A 26623-nucleotide genomic window follows, 5' to 3' on the forward strand; every position below is an offset into this window, starting at 1 on the left:
ACGCTGGCCTTGTGACCCCAACGTGGCAGGTTCGATCCTGGCTCAGTCCGGTGGTATTTGAAGGTGGTACGTCAGCCCCGTGTCAGTAGATTTACTGGCATGTAAAAGAACTCCTGCGGGACTAAATTCCGGCACTCCGGCGTCTCCGAAAACCGCGAAAAAGTCGGTAGTGGGGCATAAAGCTAATAACATTATTATTAAAAGTAATGTAGTTACAGTGTTTAATTAACCTCGTATTTCCTGTATTGTAATGGCGAGATATATTTCAGTTTTAATAGGAATGTAATTCATTACTTAATGATAAGAGAGTTTCTTGTTATTTCTGTTAGCTATTAAAATGTGACACTGACAATTTTGATGCAAGTGCAAATGAAGTGAGGTGCCTGGCACAAGCAAGGAGGTTTTATGAGGTCATCGGACGAAACTGAATTATAAGAAGGGATGTCATACCGGCACTATTACATCATAAAGGCATATTCCATGTTGCCGCTGTTCGTTCATACTGGGTGGGGCACTACACCACTTCCATGAGGTACGTTGAAGCAAATAAGCTGGATTTAGCGGGGGAAAAGTGAAGTTGGCAAAACTGCTTGGAGGGAAGGCGGACGCCAAAGGCTGCGGCTGCACGTTCTGGTTCCGGAAGCGGACCAACAAACTGGGTGGCACTGTACAGACGCTAACAAGGGACGCTAAAATGCTCTTTACATTTATACTTATCACTCAGCCACTCCTACTCGGTTGATAATGTGCAGTATCCACATTGTTCCGCGAGAAAGAGCTGTGCAGTTATTCGCAATCTGTTTTGGCTGTGGTGGTAGAGGCCTGTGGTTGGTTTATCTTCAGACTTACTGCATTGCATGGTGAACTGCGATATCCACAGCAGTCCGCGTCACACATTGTACTGATTCCGGAGAAGAATTACGGAAATATTATTCTTGTAAGTAAACTTATCGTCATGTACGTGATCTTTATGGTAATTACTCACATTCCATTTATGTGTTTTCTTTTTCTTTTGTGATATCTCAAGTCATCTCTATTCAGCTTCGACTCAGTTCACTTATAACTAATTGCTTTACGTCGCATCGACACAGACATGTCTTATGGCGACAGTAGGATAGGAACAGGGTGCTAAATCGCGGGGGGATGGTAGGGTCCCCCCCCCCTTCCCCGATGATTTTATCTCAAAGGTTCCCCCCACTAAAATTGCCCAGGGGGGATTCTTTCACTATAAAACGAGGAAAATAAAACACATATATTACTGAAATCAGTGTTTTTCACTCTGCATATTTTCATAAAAATATCAACAATGATATCCTATTATTTCTATCTTGTGTATGACTGCCTGGCATTGAACAATAAACCAATGTAGTGGTGGTAACTCCGCACATGCAGCCTGTTGTTCATGTTTCACTCTGGCAAGTCCACCTGAAACCCGGGAGTAATTTTCCATTGAACACCATTCTTGTTATAACAACAGAATTCAAACCAAAACATTTTAAATTTACATTTTTCAGGCGGACGGGGTAATTTAGTTGCAAGGGAATTATATACCCCTGCCCCGTCCGGGTACTGCATGAAATAAACCCTAGTAGTTAAGCCCTATAATCCTTCTCCCCCCATAATTATTTTCCGATTTCGCACCCTGGATAGGAAAGAACTTTAGCTATGAGTGGGAAGGAAGCGACCGTGACATTAATTAAGTTACAGCCCCAGCATTTGCCTAGTACGAAAATAGGAAACGAAATCACGGAAAAGGTGGTGATGGTCATTATTGTTTTAAGAGGAAGTATAACTAGGCAATCATCCTCTATATAACACTAATCAAAGAGAAAAAATGAAGGTATCGGCCAAAAGGAAGACAAGCGGGCCTCGAAGGGCGTGAAAATGAAAGACGAGGCCTCGAATGATCTAATACCGTCCGGGTCGGAAAAGAATAAGAATTGACCAAGGATAGATGAAGGTGAGGTGCCTGACACATGTAAGTGGAAGCAATTCCAGGACTAAGCTAAGGGCCCCGTGGTCGCCAACCCACACTCCCAAGTTGATAGCCACTGGGGCCCCTTTTAGTCGCCTCTTACGACAAGCAGGGTAGTCTATACTGTGGGTGTTATTCTACCGCCGTCACCCACAGGAGGAAACCACGGAAAACATCTTCAGGCTGCGACAGTGGGACTGCAACCCACATCCCCCAAACCACGCAGCCACTTGATCGGTCTTTCATATTTCTTCTTCATTGTTAATATATTACACACGTTGTTCAGTGGCACCCCAACCCATTTACTGGCTGTGTGTGTCTGTGGAGCAGTACAGTACACCACAGGCTCCACGGTAAGTAAGGGCTATTTAGTCTAGACAGCAGTAACGGGGATTAAGGGGAGCGAGGGGGGCACCCGCCCCCCCCCCCACTTTTTGGAGAAAATGTTACATTTTTATTACCTTTTAACCGGATGAAACTTGGAATTATAGGATTTTTTTTTTTTAAAAAAGCAATTTGTACGAGCCCTGTTGTCTTATCAGCTATTTATTTCCTTTATTTTCTTTAATTATTACCAAACCGGGCGAGCTGGCCGTGCGGTTAGGGTCGCGCAGCTGTAAGCTAGCATCCGGGAGATAGTGGGTTCGAACCCCACTGTCCGGAACCCTGAAGATGGTTTTCCGTGGTTTCCCATTTTCATACCAGGCAAATGCTGGGGCTGTAGCTTAATTAAGGCCACGGCCGCTTCTTTTCCATGCCTAGGCCTTTCCTATCCCACCGTTGCCATAAGACCTATCTGTGTCGGTGCGACGTAAAGCAAAAAAAAGAAAAAAAACAATTATCAAAAGTATTAGCGGAAATACACACAAAATACCGTTCGTCCCGGCTAACCGATTTCTGCAGCGCCACTGCGAGTAGTGGAGACTTTACATACGGTATGTAGTGAGGAAGGGTAATAGGGAATTTTGCTAAGGTCATGTAGCCTACACTGAGGTATGATTCACCCGCTTGCTGCGTGCATTCGTCAGTCTGGCAATCTCGTTAGTGTCTGTTCGTTTTTTTACTGTGTAGTCAAATACTAAATGATTTTAATTGTATAATCACACCGTACTTCTTTTTAATTGTAATAAATGTGTAATGTTGTTCCTTTGGTGAAAGTTTTATCGTATACTATTGAATCAAAATCTCAAAAAATATTATTACCGCACTTAAATTGGGAAACTGTCAACGTTTACCTCTCTGTCGAAATACTTTCAAGAGACCATGAACAAGCCTTTCTTACTTCAGTTTAGATTTATATAAAACCCCGTCCGCTATATCCCACAAACCCGGATGGTGTTTGCTATCTGTATATTTTTGCTCCCGCACTTTTAATTCCCAATCGCCGTTACTGCTAAACGGTGTTGACACAGCGCGGTTCTATTTGCAGCTAATTAATTTTATCAAGTTCTGAGTATCGGACTTACAACACGGTGGTGTGCTTGTGTTGATGTGCTGGTGTATGTGTAGTGTGTGTGAGTGGGAATGACCGGCCACACATCCATGACGTGACCACGACCAGTGTTGCTTACCTGTGGCATGATTGGTACCCTCTCACTGTTGTTATTTCTGTGGTCGCTCAGACGGGGGTTCTATCACAACTCCCGTGTAACGAAGCGGTCACCATTCAAAAGATGATCTCTAACGGATTCGTAGTAATGTTCTCAACAGTGTTTGAATTTTGAAAGTGTTACACCCGCTTCGGTTGCCGCTTAGTTCCAATGCGTCGGGATGAATCTCTTTACCAATTGTTGGGCCCCAGAGGAATTAACCATGAGCAGCTAAAATCCTTACTCCGGCAGGGAATTGAACCCGGAGTCGTCTGAACCGAAGACGCTAACACTGACCATTCAGCTAAGGAGCTGGATTTTAGTTCTCTTCAATAATGTAAAGTTTGATTCAACTACGTCCCTTGTGGCAATGTTGAACAACATCGGACTTTAAGGATCTCCCTGCAACACTCCCGTCGTCTGCTGGATTGCCTCTGATCTAGACAGGTTGTTGTTGATCTATATACAATTTCTCGATAAGAGTGAATGAATTATCTTGCATAGGCAGTGATCCTGAACTATGCAATTAAGACAATTTCTCTTTCCTATATGCACATTGTGCGCAATCCTCCTAATGTAAAGTTTACTACTGTAGTTGTATTGTTTCAGGTATAGGGGTTAGGATTCGCAAAGTAGCGGCCGTGGCCTTAATTGAGGTACAACCCCAGGATTTACAGGTTGTGAAAGTGGGAAACCACGAAAAACCACCCTCAGAGCTGTCGGCAGTGGGATTCGAACTCACGATCTCCCGAACGCAAGCTCACAGCTACGTGACCCTAACCACACAGCCAACTCGGTCGGTCTTAAATGAATTAATGAGCAGATGAATGGTGTGCAAAAACGAAAACAGAGCGATTGAAAAATCAGTTCAATCAATCACTACTGATCTGCATTTAGGGTAGTCTCCTAGGTGGCAGATTCCCTAACTGTTGTTTTCCTAGTCTTTTCTTAAATGATTGCAAGGAACTTGGAAACTTATTGAACACCTCCCTTGGTAAGTTATTCCAATCCCTAACTCCCCTTACTATAAACAAATATTTTCCCCAATTTGTACTCTTGAATTCCAGCTTTATCTTCATATTGTGATTTTTCCTACTTTTAAAGACACCACTCAGACTTATTCGTCTACTGATGTCCTCCCACGCCATCTCTCCACTGACAGCTCGGAACATACCACTTAGTCGAGCAGCTTGTCTCCTTTCTCCCAAGTCTTCCCAGCCAAAACATTGCAACATTTTTACAACGCTACTCATTTGTCGGAAATCACCCAAAACAAATCGAGCTGCTTTTCTTTGGATTTTTTTCCAGTTCATGAATCAAGTAATCCTGGTGAGGGTCCCATACACTGGTACCATACTCTAGTTGGAGTCTTACCAGAGACTTATATGCCCTCTCCTTTACATCTTTACTACAACCCCTGAACACCCTCATAACCATATGCAAAGATCTGTAGGCCTACCCTTTATTTACAATCCCGTTAATGTGATTATCCCAATGAAGGTCTTTTCTTATATTAACACCTAGGTACTTACAATGATCCCCAAAAGGAACTTTCACACCATCAACATGGTAATTAAAACTGAGAGGACTTTTCCTATTTGTGAAACTCACAATCTCCCCGTGGTTTTTCAAGCACAAGTTTCACTTTTTTATTTCTGTTACCGTGGTTTGGTGGATCAGCAGAGGTGAAAGAAGGTGCTGGGATGAATAGGTCTCAATCTACTAAATTAAAGTTAATTTAAAATTTTAACAAGGTTATATTTTCTTTTCAAGATCAAGAAATAACAAATATAACAGGTACTTAGTAGCCTAGCAACAAATCGAGAATGTACAATTACAGTGGTTACAGGATTTGGGCTCCGAGAGCCAGACACACAATTCTTGAGCTATAAGCCCAACTTTACCCATATACAAGATTCAACAAAGGGGCAGAAGACCCCAATCATGCCCAGGAGCTCTTGCTCCCCATTACACGGTAAAGCCTCCTCGAGGCACACAGAAACCAAATTTTAAGAAAGAGCAACTCGCTCTCAAAGTTCAAGCCCATCAAAGGCCACACCAAACTCCACATTCAAGCTGTCCTCCAAGTACAATAACACAGGGGTAAAAATACCCAACCTACTGAGGCCTATTCAGTGAAGAAACCGGACAATGACATGGCCCCAAAATACCAATTTGAGTGGAGGCGTACTTGCACTCCTAATACACTTTATTAAAACCTAATTTGGCCCTAGGCCGCTTATGCAAGGGCTAATCCCATTCTACGGAGGTGACACGATAGAAAACTTTATGACATTACGAGTAGAAGGGAAACTGTTATGAAAACGTAGTCACCTCAAAACAAAATGAATGGGAGCTCGAGAGGGTTAGGCACTCTCTATCCCAATTTGTAGTTTAAAGAGACATAATTTATACCAAGAGTCTTTTACATTTTAGAGGAAAGTTACATGGTAAAAGGTATCGAACCTGCCCCGAGAGTTAAAATGCTGAGCTAGCAAGAAAATAAGTTATTAAAAGGCCATTACCTTATTGATGAACTGCTGCCCGACGAAAGAGGCGCTTCCCGCCCCCTGCTACATAATTTACACAGTGATAGATGTTACTGAAGTGGCGAGGAGACCAGAAAATCAGCAGTTTATATACCCTCGCGGAAAATTCGAGACGTTTCATGAATGATTACTCCCACCCACAAGCTTTTTATTGGACGGCCAAAATATTACATATCAAAACTGGAGAAGAAAACCAGGATTGGTGGAAAATTAATTACAGAAATTTACGATCGGCCAATTTCAAAACTGGCGGAAAGAACGGATTAACATTGCCAACTTAAACAATGACAGAAAGAAATTTAACAAAGAGCAAACTTATGACTGCAAAATTTCTTCAAAGAAAAGTTCCTTCACTTTGCACTAGGGTGCACAATTGTAGTTCTTAAGTGGTGCCATCTAGAAGAGAATGTTCACACTTCTTGCTACAGAGAAAATAAATATAAATCGAAAAAGACACAGTTCAGAACACTTCAAAATTTATAGTAATGACATCTTCTGATAAACTTTAGAATTAACACGGTTGTTAGAGTTCAGGCTTCCTCCAGTAGAGGAGTTTCAACTGGCGCAAAGTTTGAATTAGCGGAGCGGAGGTGTACCGCCCGGTACAATTTCATTTCGTTTTCTCCCTCTTCATATATGCTTAAAATATTATTCATCATCATCGTCATCTGTTTACCCTCCAGGGTCGGCTTTTCCCTCGGACACAGCGAGGGATCCCACCTCTACCGCCTCAAGGGCAGTGTCCTGGAGCTTCAGACTCTTGGTCGGGGATACAACTGGGGAGAATGACCAGTACCTCGCCCAGGCGGCCTCACCTGCTATGCTGAACAGGGGTCTTATGGAGGGATGGGAAGATTGGAAGGGATAGGCAAGGAAGAGGGAAGGAAGCGGCCGTGGCCTTATGTTAGGTACCATCCCGACATTCGCCTGGAGGAGAAGTGGGAAACCACGGAAAACCACTTCCAGGATGGCTGAGGTGGGAATCGAACCCACCTCTACTCAGTTGACCTCCCGAGGCTGAGTGGACCCCGTTCCAGCCCTCATAGCACTTTTCAAATTTCGTGGCAGAGCCTGGAATCGAACCCGGGCCTCCGGGGGTGGCAGCTAATCACGCTAACCACTACACCACAGAGGCGGACTTAAAATATTATTTAGTAGAGAAAATCTGTTTAAGAGGTGATGAATGAACTAATGATGGTTCAAAATGAGAATGGGCAGTAAAAATAATAGTTGAAATAAGGACAAGTTGCGAAAAAAAAGGCCGTTAAAACCTTAAAAAGCTAAACAGCATCTTTAAGCCAAAAAGCGCCGAAAAAAGGTAAAAAAATACAAATAAAACTCACCTTTTTCTGGCCTACAACGTCCCACAATGAGCATATATAATGTTGGGCCCCATCTTCCAATATTCGAGAAAAAAAAGGATTTTAGAAAAAAAGGACTTAAAAAAGGATGTTCCAAATTATTAAAAGTACATTATTACTTTTCCGAAATATTAACCGAAAACCGTAATACCGATAACCTAAGCTCTAGAAAATCCGCTGTTTCTACATGAACAGTAAATTAAGTCCTGGTGGTGGTAGTAGACGCGAAGACCCATAGATAGACTTCTAAACGATGTTGTCGGCTGGTCAGAAATGAGTTCGTTAGTGAGAACGGTGCACAATGTTCTCCAATCAGAAATACAGAAACTTCAAGTTACTATCAGAAAGCAACTCGGAAGAAGGCAGGCTATGTTTTTTTTTTTAAATTTTCTTTATATACTTTGTTTACAAGTTGCTTAACGTCGCACCGACACAGAAAGGTCTTATGGCGACGATATGATAAGAACGGGCCATTTGCATGGTGTGAAAATGGGAAACAACGGAAAACGTCTTCAGGGCTGCCGACAGTAGGGTTCGAACCCACTATCTTTCGAATAGGCCCTACCGAATACTTGCCGCACTTTAAGCGACTGCAGCTATCGCGCTCGGTGGCAGAAAATGAAATACCTTCCTATATGTAGATCCCTGCGTGGAACAAAATAATATCCGCTCCGCATCCGCGAATGGATATCGGCAGATATTAGATATTTAACTAGAGTAGGCTATATTACACGCAAGGTATTGAAACGGATAGATATGTTAACATAATACAATAGGCCTCATACGTAGCATCAGAACCCCTATAGGCCTATGAAGGATTTTCACTTGCGACAACTACCGACGTCTTGACCATTGTTTCTTCCTTCCATTAAATGCGGGGAGGAACAAGTAAGACTTGGTCAGATTTACGGCTTTATGGTCTCAAAGCTCATTATATACCACCATTCTCCCATACCACTGTCAAGGGTCGCCTAACCACAAGCAAAAATAAAAGTATACCTGAGTGAAAATCAATAAACTTCATTATTTACAAATTATCAGCAAAATTATCCGCACTGCCATATAGTTTGTATCCGCCAAGACACTAACTTCGCGGATATCCGCATCCGTGCAGGGCTCTACCTATACAGAGTGAAGCGAAATTCGCGCACTCAGGCGTCGCAGCGCGACTCCTCATATGCCAGCAATAAAAAAAGTATCTCACAAAAGTTCGTTCTGTGAGTATATCCGGGAGAAAAAGGACATTGAAGAGTGGCAATCTGGCAACACTGTAACCACATGTAGGGTAACTACCCCTGTCAGAAAATATTGGTCGTGCTGTACAGTTGGAGCAGTGGATAGAGATTTGGGTTAGCATGTAGGAGGTCGAGGGGGTCGATACTGGTTTAAAGCGTATGTTTCTTTTTCGTAAATGTAGTCCAGGTGGTTGGTATCGGGCATCTTAATCGTCAACAGCGATTGCAGCGGGTCCTCTAGAAACCATTTGCACTTACATACTACGATCCTAGAAATGCACGAACATTCGTTTTCATTGGTTAGTTTTGAAAGATACCCTTTCCACGTCGTGGGCGTGAATTTATTCGCACCATTTCATTTACTAGATGCGTTACAACGTGTTCAGCGTTACTAAATTTTGTAAATGTAAGATACATGTGACCTAAGAAACGGTTTCTTACTGTATTATAGTATGTAATGTCCGATGGAAATTAGCAAATAAAAAAGTGCGCCTCAACCCAGGATCGAACCCTCGACCTCCTGCATGCTAACCCAAAACTCTATCCAGTGCACCAACTCTACAACTAGTACGTGCTGATAGAGGTAGTTACCCTACATGTGGTTACAGTGTTGTCAAATTGCCACTCTTCAACGTTCTTTTTTTGCCGGATATACTCGCAAGACGAACTTTTGTGCGAGACATTTTTTTTACATTTGACGTTAAATAAGACATTTTTTTATTGCTGGCATGTGAGGAGTCGCGCTGCGACGCCCGACTGCGCGAATTTCGCTTCATCCTGTATACTGCATTCGCAAATGACAAGAGGAGTACGACATAAAATATCAGCCGATTAGATTTTTCTAGAGGTCAGTCGACTGAACTTCACCGTAAACTGAAACAACAGCGGACAAAGCTGTGTTCAAAGCACAAAATTGTAAACCATTTCTTTCTTTCTTTCTTTCTTTCTTTCTTTCTTAGTCCGTTTACCCTCCAGGGTTGGTTTTTCCCTCGAACTCGGCGAGGGATCCCACCTTTACAGCCTCAAGGGTGGTGTCAGGGATAAAACTCGGAAGGAGGACCAGTACCTCGCCCAAGCGACCTCACCTGCTATGCTAAACAGGACTCTTGTCGGGAAAAGGAAAGATTGGAAGGAATTGATAAGGAAGAGGGAAGAAATGGCCGTGGCCTTAAGTTGTGTACCATCCCGGCATTTGCTTGGTGAAGAAGTGGAAAACCACAGAAAACCACTTCGAGGATGGCTGAAGTAGGAATCGAATCCCCCTCTAATCAGTTGACTTCCCGAGGCTGAGTGGACCCCGTTCCGATCCTCGTACCACTTTTCAAATTTCGTGGCAGAGCCGGGAATCGCACCCGGGCCTCTGGGGGTGGCAGCTAACACTAACCACTACACCACAGAAGCGGACTTAAACCATACCTACTGTTCAATATAACAAGCAAACGTACAGAATTTGTGGCCATAACTTCTCATTCCCGCCTCTGTGGTGTAGTGGTTAGCGTGATTAGCTGCCACCCCCGGAGGCCCGGGTTCGATTCCCGGCTCTGCCACGAAATTTGAAAAGTGGTATGAGGGCTGGAACGGGGTCCACTCAGCCTCGGGAGGTCAACTGAGTAGAGGTGGGTTCGATTCCCACCTCAGCCATCCTGGAAGTGGTTTTCCGTGGTTTCCCACTTCTCCTCCAGGCGAATGCCGGGATGGTACCTAACATAAGGCCACGGCCGCTTCCTTCCCTCTTCCTTGCCTATCCCTTCCAATCTTCCCATCCCTCCACAAGGCCCCTGTTCAGCATAGCAGGTGAGGCCGCCTGGGCGAGGTACTGGTCATTCTCCCCAGTTGTATCCCCGACCAAGAGTCTGAAGCTCCAGGACACTGCCCTTGAGGCGGTAGAGGTGGGATCCCTCGCTGTGTCCGAGGGAAAAGCCGACCCTGGAGGGTAAACAGATAATGATGATGATGATGATGAACTTCTCATTCTTTCGTCTGTGGCTAGCTGTAGACAACGTTGGAAGAAATATTTCATCGAGCAGAGCGGGCTTCGGAAACAGCGGCTAGTTCTAGCAGTGCATTTGGAAGGCGAAGGGACTGGACCCCACTCTCGACTGTCCTGAGAATGTCTTTCCGTGGTTTTACATGCTCCTGCGCAAAGCAAACAGTAGTGCCAACACAATTTTCATTTAATAAGCTAGATCATCGAGAGCCTCCGTGGCTCAGGTGGCAGCGCGTCGGCCTCTCACCGCTGGATACCGTGGTTCAAATCCCGGTCACTCCATGTGAGATTTGTGCTGGACAAAGCGGAGGCCGGACAGGTTTTTCTCCCGGTACTCCGGTTTTCCCTGTCATCTTTCATTCCAGCAACACTCTCCATTCTCATTTCATAGTATCTATCATTCATTAATAAAATCACTTTGGGAGTGGCGACCCCATCGTACTAATAGCCTATATCTGCTTCATTCATTACGTCCCTGACCCGGTCAATGACTGGAAAACAGGTTGTAGGTTTTCTTTTTCAAGCTAGATCATCATCCAAAATAAGCTAGGAAAACTAAATCAGAACTAGAAAAAGTTTAAAAAGTAAGCCAAATATTTATAGCACTGCCACTGCCTTCGTGATGTACAGGCCGTACTGTAGCTCTGATGACGTCACGCTTTGGGTGGGACTTCGAGGCAATATGCACTCGCTCCGCTTGAATAACACACTTGATTAAATTACTTAAGAAACTCTTAACACCTTATAAAACCAAAAAATTTCATCAATATTTTTAGTTAGTTCTGATATGCAATGCATATCCTTCCCCGTAACGTTCTATTTCTCGCGTACATCCGTTCGTTTCCCTGAGGAGGCTACAGGCTAACACTTTGAGACATATTCTTGCAATTTCCATTCATTTTCTAGTGAACTGGAACATTCACATCATACACACTGATAGAAAACAAGCAACCAATTACCAATACAATATACTACAAATGTAAATTATTTCTGTACCACCATTTCAGTAGGCCTACCTAAAATCAATCAATCAATCAATCAATCAATCAATCAATCAATCAATCAATCAATCAATCAATCAATCAATCAATCAATCAATCAATCAATCAATCATTGTCAATACTGATCTGCATTTAGGGCAGTCGCCCAGGTGGCAGATTCCCTATCTGTTGTTTTCCTAGCCTTTTCTTAAATGATTTCAAAGAGATTGGAAATTTGTTGAACATCACCCTTGGTAAGTTATTCCAATCCCTAATTCCCCTTCCTATAAATGAATATTTGCCTCAGTTTGTCCCCTTGAATTCCAACTTTATCTTCATATTGCGATCTTTCCTACTTTTAAAGACGCCACTCAAACGTATTCGTCTACTAATGTCATTCCACGCCATCTCTCCGCTGACAGCTCGGAACATACCGCTTAGTCGAGCAGCTCGTCTTCTTTCTCCCAATTCTTCCCAGCCCAATCTTTGCAACAATTTTGTAACGCTACTCTTTTGTCGGAAATCACCCAGAACAAATCGAGCTGCTATTCTTTGGATTTTTTCCAGTTCTTGAATCAGGTAATCCTGGTGATGGTCTCATACACTGGAACCATACTCTAGTTGGGTCTTACCAGAGATTTATATGACCGAGCTCGATAGCTGCAGTCGCTTAAGTGTGGCCAGTATCCAGTATTCGGGAGATAGTGGGTTCGAACCCCACTGTCGGCAGCCCCGAAGATGGTTTGCCGTGGTTCCCCATTTTCACACCAGGCAAACGCCGGGGCTACACCTTAATTAAGGCCACGGCCGCTTCCTTCCAATTCCTAGGCCTTCCCTATCCCATCGCCGCCATAAGACATATCTGATGTAAAGCAAAGAAAGAACTAGCAGAAATAAAACGCTGAATGCACTAACTCAATACATTTTACACTAGGGATATAACATTACAAAATAAAGTACAAAATTAAAACACGGCAGAGCGATATTCTTAACCTATAGTCTCACATGAATACACGCTCACACTAAGTTTTCTTCACTAATTGAAGACTTTTCACTTAATAATGCAATCGATAACGACTCAGTCTGGAATATATCTGAGTAAACACGCGGACATCGGCCATTGTCACCACTTGGATGGGTGACCTTAAGTTGAAATTGCTTCACCGACACACTTCATGACATCCTCGGGCCTACTCACCAGTGTTCCGAGGACTATTTGAGAAGCCGCCCCAAAGGGCGCAGGTCACACTCTGACCAGCCATGAATGAAGAGAAACACCGGGCCGCCAAACAAGTCAAGCCACGGAAATAAGATTTACATCGTCCAGCTTTAGCACTCAAAGCCCAAAATGAGGCTGATAGGCTAAAAACTCACGGTCGGTCCTACTGCGTTAAAGATTTCAATAAAACAGCGAACTCAACTAAGTCACGTGCTAAACTTTCCCCCTAACGATCAGCTGATTGCTTTCCCGCGCTTGCTACAGTACGGCCTGTACTTCACTGCTCACCGGGTAGAGAATGAAATTGTTTTTTGTTCTGTTCAGTTAGCATACTACTATAACAGTAAACTATGGGTATTTCATTATGTACACTGAGCTAGTCCTGTCAGGTGGAGGTCGTAGTGATAAGAGGAAATACAACTAGACAACCATCCTCTATAAAACACTAATCAGAGAGAAAATATAGAAGACATTCGACACTTCGAAAAATAAAGATATCGGCCAAAGAAAGAAAAGAACCTCGAAGGGCGTGAAAGTGAAAGACCCCGTAGACTTCGTGACCTAATTCCGCCGGGGTCGGAAAAGAACAAGAGTTGACCAAGGAAGGTCGGATATGATAGATGAAAGTGAGGAGCCTGGCACAAGTAAGGAAGTTTCGTGATGCCATCGGACGATAGTAAAACTGAAGTATGAGAAGGGATGTCATAATATTACATCATAAAGGCACATTCCATGCTCCCGCTAGACCAGTGGTGAGTCGCGTACCAGATCATAGCTATGTAGTTTCGCTGTTGCTACATCATACAAAGAGAGAGAGAGAGAGAGAGAGGGAGAGAGAGAGAGAGAGAGAGAGAGAGTGGGGAGAGGAGTGTGTGTTCGTTCATACTGGGGGAACCATAACGCCACATCACATGTGGCACGTTGAATGAAATAAGCTAGATATAGCAGGGGAACCGCTACAGCGGAAAGAATTGTTCTTTAGCCGCGAAACATTGGATTAAATAAGCTAGATTTAGCGGGAAAAAGCTAAGTTGGCAACATTGAAGACAAATGCCGGGACAGATCCTTTTATAGCCCACAACTCACTCACCTTCTCCGCACCTCAATCACCGCTTCTTATCTCGACCTTAGAGCGAATGGAAGCACTAGGAGGCCCGCTCTACACCATCAGGGAACGGAATTAAAATACTTATTTTTAGTAGTAGCCGAGCTGAGTAGCTCAGACGGTAGATCACTGGCCTTCTGAGGGCAACTTGGCAGGTTCGATCCTGGCTCAGTCCGGTGGTATTTGAAGGTGCTCAAATACATCGGCCTCGTGCCGGTAGATTTACTAGCACGTAAAGTAACTCCTGCAGGACGAAATTCCGGCACCTCGGCGTCTCCGATGAACATAAAAATGTAGTTAGTGTGACGTAAAACCAATAACATTATTATTATATAGTAGTAGTAGTAGTTGAAATGGCGTATAGCTTTTTTTTTTTTTGCTAGGGGCTTTACGTCGCACCGACACAGATAGGTCTTATGGCGACGATGGGATGGGAAAGGCCTAGGAGTTGGAAGGAAGCGGCCGTGGCCTTAATTAAGGTACAGCCCCAGCATTTGCCTGGTGTGAAAATGGTAAACCACGGAAAACCATCTTCAGGGCTGCCGATAGTGGGATTCGAACCTACTATCTCCCGGATGCAAGCTCACAGCCGCGCGCCTCTACGCGCACGGCCAACTCGCCCGGTCGTATAGCTTTTAGTGCCGGGAATGTCCGAGGACACGTTCGGCACGCCAGATGCAGGTCTTTTGAGTCTTTTGACTTGACTCCCGTAGGCGACCTGCGCATCGTAATGAGGATGAAATGATGATAAAGACGACACATACACCCAGCCCCCGTACCAGCCGGGAATCGAACCCGGGACCCCTGTGACCAAAGACCAGCACCTAACCATTTAGCCATGGAGCCAGACATTAGTAATAGTAGTAGTAGCAAATACTTTTAATGCTCTTTTCATGCTTTCCGTGGTGCGTTTACAGAGTATTTTCATCGTTATTTGATGCGCATTTGACTGTAAAACGCAACTGTCTGTTCCCTGCGCTTTCAATGTGCAGCGCAATAAACTGTTTATGTGCTGCGTGTGTTCGAGTGAGCGTTGTTTTGTTCTGTTTTTGCTGATTGCCGCCTTGATGGACTTTGCTTGATACGCGGCGTTTCAAAACATGTGAATTCCAGGAACTGGTCCAATAAGGTTGTTTACAGTACGATAGCGGCTGCTGAGGGGAACTGGCGGAGAGGCACTACGTTTTCACAAATTTACATTATTACTAAACACACACACACACACAAGTAAACAAATGCATATTCTATTTTTCTTAATCTGATCGTTGTGTTTGTATATCGATTGGTGATAGGCACTAGGCAGAATCCAGTTGAGTCCCCATACTCTTATATTCCCTGTTGGGAAGACCTTTCGCGTTGTTTAATTTTCTCTTACCGGGCGAGTTGGCCATGCGGTTAGAGGCGCGCGGCTGTGAGCTGGCATCCGGGAGATAGTGGGTTCGAATCCCACTGTCGGCAGCCATGAAGATGGTTTTCCGTGGTTTCCCATTTTCACACCAGGCAAATGCTGGGGCTGTACCTTGCTTAAGGCCACGGTCGCTTCCTTCCAACTCCTAGGCCTTTCCTACCCATCGTCAGCAAAAAAAAAAAAAAAAAAAAAATTCTTTCAAGTATTTGAGATCTGTCACCTACTCTAGCTTTCGTCCGAGCCAAGTGAAGTCCAAGTAACATGCACGGAAAATAGAAAAAGAACATTATTTGACTCACAGTCACACAAGCAGATACGACAGATTTAATCCTTGTCAACCGGATTACCTACGTTTATGTTTGTGAGCATAATTCATTTTTATTGCTAACACACACGAACACTCCGAAAATATAAGTAGTTAAGCATAGATTGGAGGTATCCATTTATTCTGGAAGAAACAAATACTCAGCTGCCTGTTTTTGTCTAAAACACTACAAAGTGTTTTTGACTAACGTCACTTGTAACGTAGCCAGGATAGTGGGGCGGGGGGTTATACGCAGGGCCTCTCAGAGTGCATGCACGGGTGCATTGCGCGGCGCAAGGAGCAAAAGACGACTTCACTAAGTTGATCCGAGTGCGGACCTCCACTCCTGAATTTTGAGCGATAGCGCTGCCTCTCTCGTCGCCCTGAGACTAAACGCTGGTGCGAACAGAGCCGAGTCGTCGGACCGATGCACTATGTACAGAACCTCTAAGCGTCGGTTTGCACCCGTGAAATTTTGGGCGTTTGAGAGGCCCTGGGTATTGATTGTGGAACATAATAAAGGTGCTTGTGCGTGAGTGGTGCGCGCATGCATGAGTGTCATTATAAGGACACTATACAAGTGAATTACATGATATTTGGAATCAATCAATCAATCAATCAATCAATCAATCAATCAATCAATACTGATCTGGATTTAGGGCAGTCCGCCAAGTGGCAGATTCCCTCTTAGTTGTTTTCCTAGCCTTTTATTAAATGATTTCAATGAGATTGGAAATTTATTGAATATCTGCTTGGTAAGTTATTCCAATCCCCTAACTCCCCTTCCTATAAATGAATATTTGCCCCAGTTTGTCCTCTTGAATTCCAACTTTATCTTCATACGAGTATTGTGATCTTTCCTACTTTTAAAGACGCCACTCAAACTTATTCGTCTACTAATGTCATTCCACACCATCTCTCCGCTGACAGCTCGGTACATACCACTCAGTCGAGCAGCTCGTCTTCTTTCTCCCAGTTCTTCCCAGCCAAAACTTGGCAACATTTTTTTAACGCTACTCTTTTGTCGGAAATCACCCAGAACAAATCGAGCGGCTTTTCTTTGGATTTTGTCCAGTTCTTGAATCAAGTAATCCTGGTGAGGGTCCCATATACTGGAACCATACTCTAGTTGGGGTCATGCCAGAAACTTATATGCCCTCTCCTTTACAATCCTTACTACAACCCCTAAACACACTCATAACCACGTGTACCCTTTATTTACAATCCCATTTACGTGATTACCCCAATTAAGATATTTCCTTATATTAACACCTAGGTACATACAATGATCCCCAAAAGGAACTTTCACCCCATCAACGCAGTAATTAAAACTGAGAGGACTTTTCCTATTTGTGAAACTCACAAGCTGACCTTTAACCCCGCTTATCATCATACCATTGCCTGCTGTCCATCTCACAACATTATCGAGGTCATGTTGCAGTTGCTCACAATCTTGTAACTTATTTATCACTCTATAGAGAATAACATCCGCAAAAAAGCCTTACCTCTCATTCCACTCCTTTACTCATATCACCTACTTTAATTCTCTGAGATCTATTTTCTAGAAATATAGCAACCCATTCAGTCACTCTTTTGTCTAGTCCAATTGCACTCATTTTTGCCAGTATTCTCCCATGATGCACCCTATCAAATGCTTTAGACTGGTTACTCGCGATACAGTCCATTTGACCTCCTGAATCCAAGATATCTGCTATATCGTGCTGGAATCCTACAAGCTGAGCTCAGTGGAATAACCTTTCCTAAAACCGAACTGCCTTCTATCGAACCAGTTATTAATTTCGCAAACATGTCTAATACAATAAGAAAGAATGCCTTCCCAAACCTTACATGCAATACATGTCAAAATTACTGGCCTGTAATTTTCAGCTTTATGTCTTCCACCCTTTCCTTTATACACATGGGCTACTATATATAGCAACTCTCCATTCATTTGGTATAGCTAATTCAACTAAACAGTAATCAAATAAGTACTTCAGATATGGTACTACATCCCAACCCATTGTCTTCTGCACATTGCCGATCTTCTGCACAATATGTTCATCTATTTCAAAAGATGATTTTGAAAGAACTTCTGGCACGGTCAACTTTTGTGTGGTTAAGTGTAAAGTGTAAAGATGGTCGATAAATCACAGCCTGTTACTTTGTCACCGATATTTTTCTGTCACCGGTATATGAGATACGCTGTCACGGAGGTATCCGTGACAACATATCGGTTAAGTTATGTACTTGAATCACGTTCACAGGGCTATGCCGAGAGGCGCTGGCTATGCTATCTGCTGTATCTCAAGGTTTACATCCGTTTTTCATTTACCAGTCACCTACGGCGATGTTAAAGGTGATAAGTCATACATTTTGTCATAGTGTATTTATGAGCATAGTAGAAAGAATACCTATCTAGCAACAATACATAGCGCCAATTGAACAGATCAGTCCTCAGCTGCCAAATGAGGCATGTTTGAAAACATAATATTTTTTCGAGAAGTACTTGTTCGATTTTCAAAATAATCACGGTGCTGAATTTTTAATGTTTGTAGGTTTAAGACTATGTGTACAAATTAGTGTGGTACCGTTTTTTAAAAAAAGCGAAGTTAGTACCATGATCTCAGAAAATATTAACGTCATGCATGACAGTACTTTAAGTCCGATTATTAGCCCTTTGGCACCATTACTGAAAGTGAAATTAAGTGTCACGAGTTATTTGAGATGGACAACTTTGCTGAATAACCCTGTATTCATTTTATTTTTAAACCTACCTGCATTAAGTACTGTAAATAATTGTTATCCCGGAGACACGACACGGGTAATCACATTCCGCTTGCTAATTTATTCCGCAGCTTGGTAACAATCTTTTCCCTATGCTTTATTAAAACTTTAAATTATAAACGTGAATATTATTTTTCCCACTTCTAATGTCTCGAATCTTCCGAAAAATACTACGCGACATTGTCTTCAGATCAACTATACGTCTTTTCACGAGAGTTTAATCCTGATGTAAACAAATAGGCGGAGCACCTTTCCTTTGCACTTGGACATGGACGTAGATGATTGGAAAAGCAACCGTCGCACTCACTCGACTGTGTGCGAGCTTGAAGGAAAGTAGTACTTGGTATTACTTTTATAGTTTATTACATTTAGAGAGTTTGGAAGAGTACGTAATCAAATGGTTGTCATATATACCCGTATATATATTTTTATATATAAAATAGTGATTAAATAACGAGACATGGAGCAAGAGGTAGGACCATCGCCTGTAGTGAAGCACAAAAGAGGAAAACCGCTCAGAAATGACCATAGTCAGTGCATTGTGAATGTGTTCAATAAACTGAGCGAACAGAATCCAGGTTTTGTCGTTTATTCAGAAGTTCGTATCTTCGCACTGTTGTCGTATGCGATGCGGAGCCCTGTACGTCCGAACACGAGACGTTGACGGGGTGGAGGTCGATACTACACGCTCAGCGAATCACAACTCTTTCTTTGCCGGAGGCGTGGATATGCATTGTTTACATCAGGATTAAACTCTCGTGAAAAGACATATAGAAGTATTTCCATACTGGCCGCCCGCGACGATAATCATATGCTCGTGCTTCCTGCGATGAATCACAGATAAAAATAAGATATTTTTGTGTCACAGATACGCCTGTCACCGATGTTCTGAAATATCGCTTAAGCTCATCTCTAGTTGAGTGTATCTGTTCCCCAAAGTCATTAATTGGAATTCATAACAAAGTCTATTCAGGGACTGGTTTGTAGCCATTTTTAAAATTATTTCCTGCGAATTTTTACTTCGTGTGTTTTGGTGCTCGTGTGTTTTGAGACGTTACCGCTTCATACAGCCTACCGTTTAGAAATATCATAATCCTATTATTCTCATCTGATCATATTCGAACGTATCAGTGACCTAGAATGGCATGTAGTCTATGGTCAGTTTCAGGCCTTCAGTTGATATTACAAAAGAAAGAAAGAAAGAAAACGCCGATTATCTCGTATTATAAATATTTCAGCAAAGAACTTGAAAACCTAATAAAACAATCACTTGTTTTTATAGTACCGGTACGTCTATACTTTTACTTTTTAAAACTGTTCCTTTATTATTTATTTTATTTATTTAATCCGTTTACTTTTGAAGGTCGGTCCCCCCCCCGCAGACTCAGCGTGGGACCCCACATCTACCACCTTTAGGGCAGAGTCCTGGAGCGTGAGACATTTGGTTGGTTATACAACGGGGGAGGAAAACTAGTACCTCGCCCAGGTAGCTTCGCCTGCTGTGCTGAACAGGGGCCTTGTGGGGGATGGGAATACTGGAAGAGATAGGCAAGGAAGAGAGAAGAAAGTGGCCGTAGCGTTAAATTAGATACCATCCCGGCATTTGCCTGGAGAAGAATTGGAATACCACTTCGAGGATGGCTGAAGCGGGAATCGAACCCTCTCTACGCATTTGACCTCCCGAGGCTGAGTGGACACCGTTTCAGTCCCCGTACCACTTTTCAAATTTCGTGGCAGAGCTGGGAGTCGAACCCGGACCTTCGGGACTGGCAGCTAATCACACTAACCTTTAACCACTACACTAAAGAGATGGAGAATTGTACCTTTAACGCCAGAAATTCGTTGATACCAGTAGGATTTTCATTCATGTATCTGGTAAGTTGGTACGGTAAAATAAAATCAGCTTTCGCAATTAATAACATATTGTTAAACAACATCTTGTCATTTTGCGTCAATATTAACGGACATAGGCTCCAGATACTCGCTTTAACATTCTGTCACATCAGTTTAAAACACGTTTCATTTTACCAGAATGAACTTCGAAACCTAAACAATTCTGCCGTCATCAGGGGAACCGAAACTGACGTAAACAAAGAACATCATAATATTGTATCCATCCGCGGTCGCCACGTTGTTTGGAGAATGACCGAGTACTTCTGAGCGCATGGAAAGAGCCACGTATGCTTGTCTAGGAATCAACTATATACCTTGTCTAGGAACTGTCATTACCTCGCCTGATTGCCGCTATTACATCAAACTGTTGCCGGATATCACTGATATCAACATGTAGAACGCTATGATAATATGGATTACGAAGCAAATTATATTCACTGTCCGCGGGTAATAAACAACAAGCGAATGATGTATCACACCTGGATATTTAGCATCCCAGAAAAGCAATAAATTACGGAAGGTTGATAGATTTGAATGTATGCCCAAAACGTTAACGTAGCCATGCAGACGCACAAGAGATGCTGTCAGTTGGTACAAATAATTTTATTCACATATATTCACAAATAAACTCACACATGACCTTGATCACAGTATCACAATAAACACTTCACTTCGAGAATATCAACAAAGCCGCCAATATTAAAAACAACTGCCAACACTTCAATATGGAGATTACAACAAATACAGTAGTGGCAATACGCGACACTCTGGGAGATATTTATTTATTTATTTATTTTTATTTATTTATTTATTTATTTATTTATTTATTTATTTATTTATTTATTTATTTATTTATTAGCTGAGGCACTTGAGCTAAAGCTCGCTGTGGTGCAGTACATTCTAATATTATGGCTTCAGAGTATTTATAAAGTAAATTAATACACTCCAGTAATACAAGTTTGATACATCAAATCAGTTAATAGTAATTTTGGTTACATGAATAGAGCTAAGTAATACATATCACACATAAGTTACGTTAGTTTCATAAAATATTAATATATCCTATAAAATAATCATATGTGCCGGTATATGTTTTGTTTTATATAATTGAATTGTTTCATAATGATACACTGTAAGAGTAAACAAGCAGTCACACCAACTACTAAATATACAATAAAGAAAATGTAAAAGTCAGTTTCAAAATTCGTTAAATTTACATTTTTCTGCTTAAGATAATTATTTAACTTTTTTTTTGAACATTTTTATTGAAGAGGCGTTCTTTATATCTTCCGGCAGTTTATTGTAGAGACTAACAGAATAATGCCATATGGAATTAATTCCATATTTATTTGAATGAATGACAGTGCAGTGGATATTATTAGCATTTCTTGTATTAAAATTGTGAATTACTGAATTTGTTTTAGATTATGTATTTGAGTGTGCCAAATTACGAATAATTTTATATATCATAACCCATGAAGATTTCTGTCGTAGGCTATCAAGTGAGAGAACATTACACAGTCTGTACAATTGTTCAGTAGGAGTTAACAGAGGCAATTTAAAAAGTATTTTCAATGCTCTTTTATGCAGCATAACAACTCTAGTGAATAATTCCTTAGTACAACATGCCCATACATGGATCATATAAATAATATGGCTCTCAATTAGCGCTTGGAAAACACTTTTCAATAAATCATGAGAAACTTTGTATTTCAGTCTATTTAAAATGCCAATAGCTGGGATCAGTTTGTCACAGATCGATTCAACATGATTCTTCCACGTTAGTGATTCCTCGATAATTAGTCCAAGAAATTTAGCAGCCTTTACTCTAGGCACTGATTGCCCAAAAACGTCAAGTGTAAATCTAAAAAATAATTACTTTTAGGTTTATGAAATAAAATATAATTGGTTTTTGTCAGATTGATTGTAAATCGATTTTTACAGAACCACGTTTCAATTAAATTTGCATCATGCTGCATATTTTGTTCAAGTTCTTGAATGTTATCACCGGTATAGAATATATTGGTGTCATCTGCAAAAAGTGATAATCTACCTCTGAGATGTAAGTTACCAATATCGTTAATAAAAATAAGAAAAAGTAACGGTCCTAACACTGAGCCCTCTGGGACTCCGACTGAGATAGTTTGGTAATTACTGTTGGTATTCATACAATTCACAAATTGTTCTCTATCTGTGAGATAGTCTATAAACCAGTCTAGCGCAACACCCCTTACGGGGGCCGATGACCTTCGATGTTAGGCCCCTTAAAACAACAAGCATCATCATCAGCAACACCCCTTACGCCAGCTGCTTCCAATTTATTGATTAAAATACCACAATCAACTGTATCAAAAGCTTTCTTGATATCTATAAATATGCCCGATGATAATTGATCTAAATCTACAGCTTCTTGTAATTTAATGACAATTTCTTCAACAGGATTGTAAGTGCTTGAATTTTGTAAGAATCCGTATTGATATTTATAAAAGAAATTATTATTATCTAGAAATTTCAATAATCACTCTTTAATTATATGCTCCAAAATGTTTAGCAGAATAGGAATGATAGAGATAGGCCTATAATTATTAAGTTCAGTTTTGTCCCCACCTTTATAGATAGGTAAGACCTTAGCTATTTTAAGTCTTTTAGGGACTTTACCCTCTTGTATAGATTTATTGATTAATTTAGTTATATGAGGAATTAAATGATATGCCAATTTCTTAATTGTATTGTTGCTAATACCATAGCAGTCTTCACTACGACTATTTTTTAATTTTTCTATTATATCAGCAACTTCCCTAAATTAGGAGGATCATTAAATTGGATATTGCTGGGCATATATTTCGCAATACTTGTAAAATATTCATTGAATGTTGTAGAAATTTATTTTGGATTTGTAACTATTTAATCATGTATTCTCAAATGAATATCCTTACTTTTGTTAGTATTTCCTGTCAATATCTCATTTATAACTTTCCACTGATTCCTTATGTTCCTTAAATTATTAATATAGTATGAGTTCTCTAATTCTCTCTTAAGTTTGGTAACCCTATTACACACCAATGTGTAATCTATCTTCAATTGTTGTGATACATAACCACATCCCATTTTTAATCTAACTTGTTGCCTCTTAATTTTACTGTACAATTTATTTTTCTGGTTAATAAGATCTAAAAGTTCAGGAGTTATCCATGGGCAAAAACGTCTTGTTCTTTTAATATTTTTCTGCCTATTGTTTTGATTTGTAGCCTCTGTACTAGCTTTTGTTACATACTCAACAATTTTGTTAACTATGGTATCACAACAATCGTCTTCGGTAATCGTTAATGGATTTTTGGACATATACTCATCCACTTTATTAATATTAGTTTTCTTAAATGTTATGAGTTTTCTAGTCATGTTAGTCTTCGGTAATATCTCTAAGTGACAACCCAACATGTTATGGTCACTAAAGTCATGGAAGATGTTATATAAATTACATTTACAAGGTTTATTTATATATGCATGGTCTATGAGAGATTTACAGTTATTGGTGATTCTAGTGGGAAAAATTGTATTACAAGCATTCTGATTAAAGCTGTCACAGAGGTTCTTTAGAGCTTTACTAAGCGGAGTCTGCTCTAATTTATCAATATTAAAATTACCCATAGTAATACATAGATGTTAGTTATGTTTATTCCAGACATCTTCTAATAGAGTTATGAAATCTTGAGAATATTGTACATGGGGGTTATAACATGCTAGAACTTTGAGACCAAGTACCGGTACTTCAAGTAATAGTAAGTTAAATGGAATATCAAGACTATTAATAGACAAGATTTCTATTGCTTTATAAGGCTCTTTGATATAAATAACTATTCCACCTCCTCTTTTGCGGATTCGAGAACAGAAATAAGCATCATATCCCTTTAAGTTGTAATATTTCTCTTCATCCGGAAATAACCATGTTTCAACAATTATTATGTCTGGAAATTGTAAATCATGAATTAATATAGAAAAATCACTCCATTTGTTACGAATACTTTGGGCATTTGCATAAAATATTCGTAAGTTATTTCCTCTTGCCACTAGCTCACGTAAACTTACTAACTGATGTTCAGTAGCTTCCATATTTTAATGAAAATTTGAACAGGCAACTGACATTTTTTTCTGCAGGGAGGTTAAACCTATGAAGACTCCAGTGCACATATATCATCCATACATCTGATAAGTACAACATTAGATGTGTCATCTTTCCTTACTAACATTTTTCCCTCTCTAGAACATACATACTTAAACCCTTTCATTCTTAAGTCCTTTGCTCGCTTCAGTAATCCTCTTACTCTTGGAGTCAGGTGATCGTTGATGTAGATTGTCTGGTTTGATGCATTGATGCCAATTGTTGAAGATGAAAGTACTCTAGCATTCTTCTTTCCTGCTATGAATAACTCTTTCTTCCATCTATTGACAAATTTTACAATTATAGGTCTTGGTTGGGACTTATTACTCGACGGAATTCTGTGAGCAATATCAATATCTCGTTTCTCTATTGTACATCCAACAGCTTCACCTATTTTCTCTAATATGTTGTAGACATGTTCTCCTTGCTCTTCCGGAACACCCTGTACTTCAACACTGTTCCGCCGTAGATACTGGTGTAGTTGTTCCGTCTCATTGTCAGACTTGTCTTCGGCATTTTTTAAACTCTTGTTGGAGTTCTTTGATGACATGATCACGTTTGGAGAGCTCCTCTCGTAAGTCACTAATAACAAGTGTATTACAATCAATGCTCTCCTTTAATTCACTGATTACTTTGTCCACAAGCCGATCTAACAGACTGTCCAAGAAAGCTGAGTTAGAGAGAACAGCGTTCACAGCAGTGGTGAGATCAGCGGTTATGCTGGTATCATTTTCCTCCGCTGGTTGCGCATAACTTCACTCCCGCTTATCTTTATATTCCTTGACTTATTGGCACCACCTTTCTTGTTGGTATTGGACTTCTGTGACATTCTAACCTTAATTGAGCCAGCTCAAGCAATTAAGTCTCAGTATTTTAATAAAGACGAGCTGTTTCAATATAAATAATAACTTATTTTCAACGATCACTTACCAATGTTTATGGGATCACACTATCTTGCCGCCAAAACTTTATCAGACACGCACTATATACTGAAAACTGTGGAAACACTTACATATCGTTCTTACTCTGCTGCTATATATCGAGGCACAGTGATTAGAGCTCTATCTAGCGAAGTGACCGGGAGTTACTGATTCTGTCATAAGAGCATGTGTATTTGTTTGTGAAGTTTTTGGCGTTATTTATACGTTTGCATTAAGTTGGCATAACTAAATAGTAGCGTGTGCCATTCCTTGATACCTCCTTTCAATATGAGTGGAAAGATGTGTGCTGTGCTTGGCTGCAATAACTATGAAGTGCAGGAGTAGTCGCGGTCTTTCTTCCGTTTCCCTCGTGACAAGAAAATGTAAGTAAATATTGTGTTTGCATATATATATTCTTCCAGCTACAAAGAGATTTTTATAGTACTTCCTAAACTTCTGACCTACGCGACCCATAAATAAACTGGCTTAAAATATAATAAACTTATTTTATTGTATAGTACAGCAGTTAACTTTCATTACCGATGCGTTGTTGTAGGTGTGATCTGAGCCTTTGATTTAATTAAGGAAAATGCAATGCATATGCATATGTGTGTGTGGCTGGTTGCGTTCCAAGTTACCCCATTTGGAATGCCGGTAATGCTCTGTCAAGCACTGAAGAAAATATGGATGATTTAAGAAATGTACATATTTTGTTGAAACAATATGATGATGCAAATTTTATTTACCCTAACGTAATGGCAAGTATTGCTTATAGGGAAAGTTTGACTGTTTTTGAGGCTAAATTTATAGATTTTCATTCTGTCAGTAGGCTTCAAGTTAAAAGGAAAATTGTCCAGCTCTTAAATATAAATTCATTGAATCACGTGTGTAAGGAATGTTGCCGATATTTTTATTGACAGTTGTTTTAATGTGATAATCCAATGCTTTTAAATGAGAAAAGAGACAAATCTAGCCGTGAAAGTTCAGGCAGGAATGCTAAAGCTAAAAAAGTAATGCATAAATGACAGATCAAGCCATTTCACAGCAGTCCATTTCACATCTCGATTATATGTCTAGTGTTAGTCTTTAAATAATAAAAGCCTCCGTGGCTCAGACGGCAGCGCGTTGGCCTCTCACCGCAGGGTTCCTTGGTTC

The 26623-nt window shown here is 40.9% G+C and overlaps 1 protein-coding gene across 1 annotated transcript in view; it reads left to right on the forward strand.

The window, feature by feature from the left end:
• The first annotated feature begins 646 nt into the window (after positions 1-646).
• Positions 647-26623, forward strand: part of LOC136876484 (uncharacterized) — a 107152-nt gene continuing 81175 nt past the window's right edge. Inside the window, exon 1 of the mRNA XM_067150482.2 lies at positions 647-937. The gene's annotated coding sequence lies outside the window, so the exon portion shown is untranslated. The remainder of the gene's footprint in view (positions 938-26623) is intronic.

Source organism: Anabrus simplex, chromosome 6, assembly GCF_040414725.1.
Source record: "Anabrus simplex isolate iqAnaSimp1 chromosome 6, ASM4041472v1, whole genome shotgun sequence".
NCBI classification, from domain to species: Eukaryota; Metazoa; Arthropoda; class Insecta; order Orthoptera; family Tettigoniidae; genus Anabrus; species Anabrus simplex.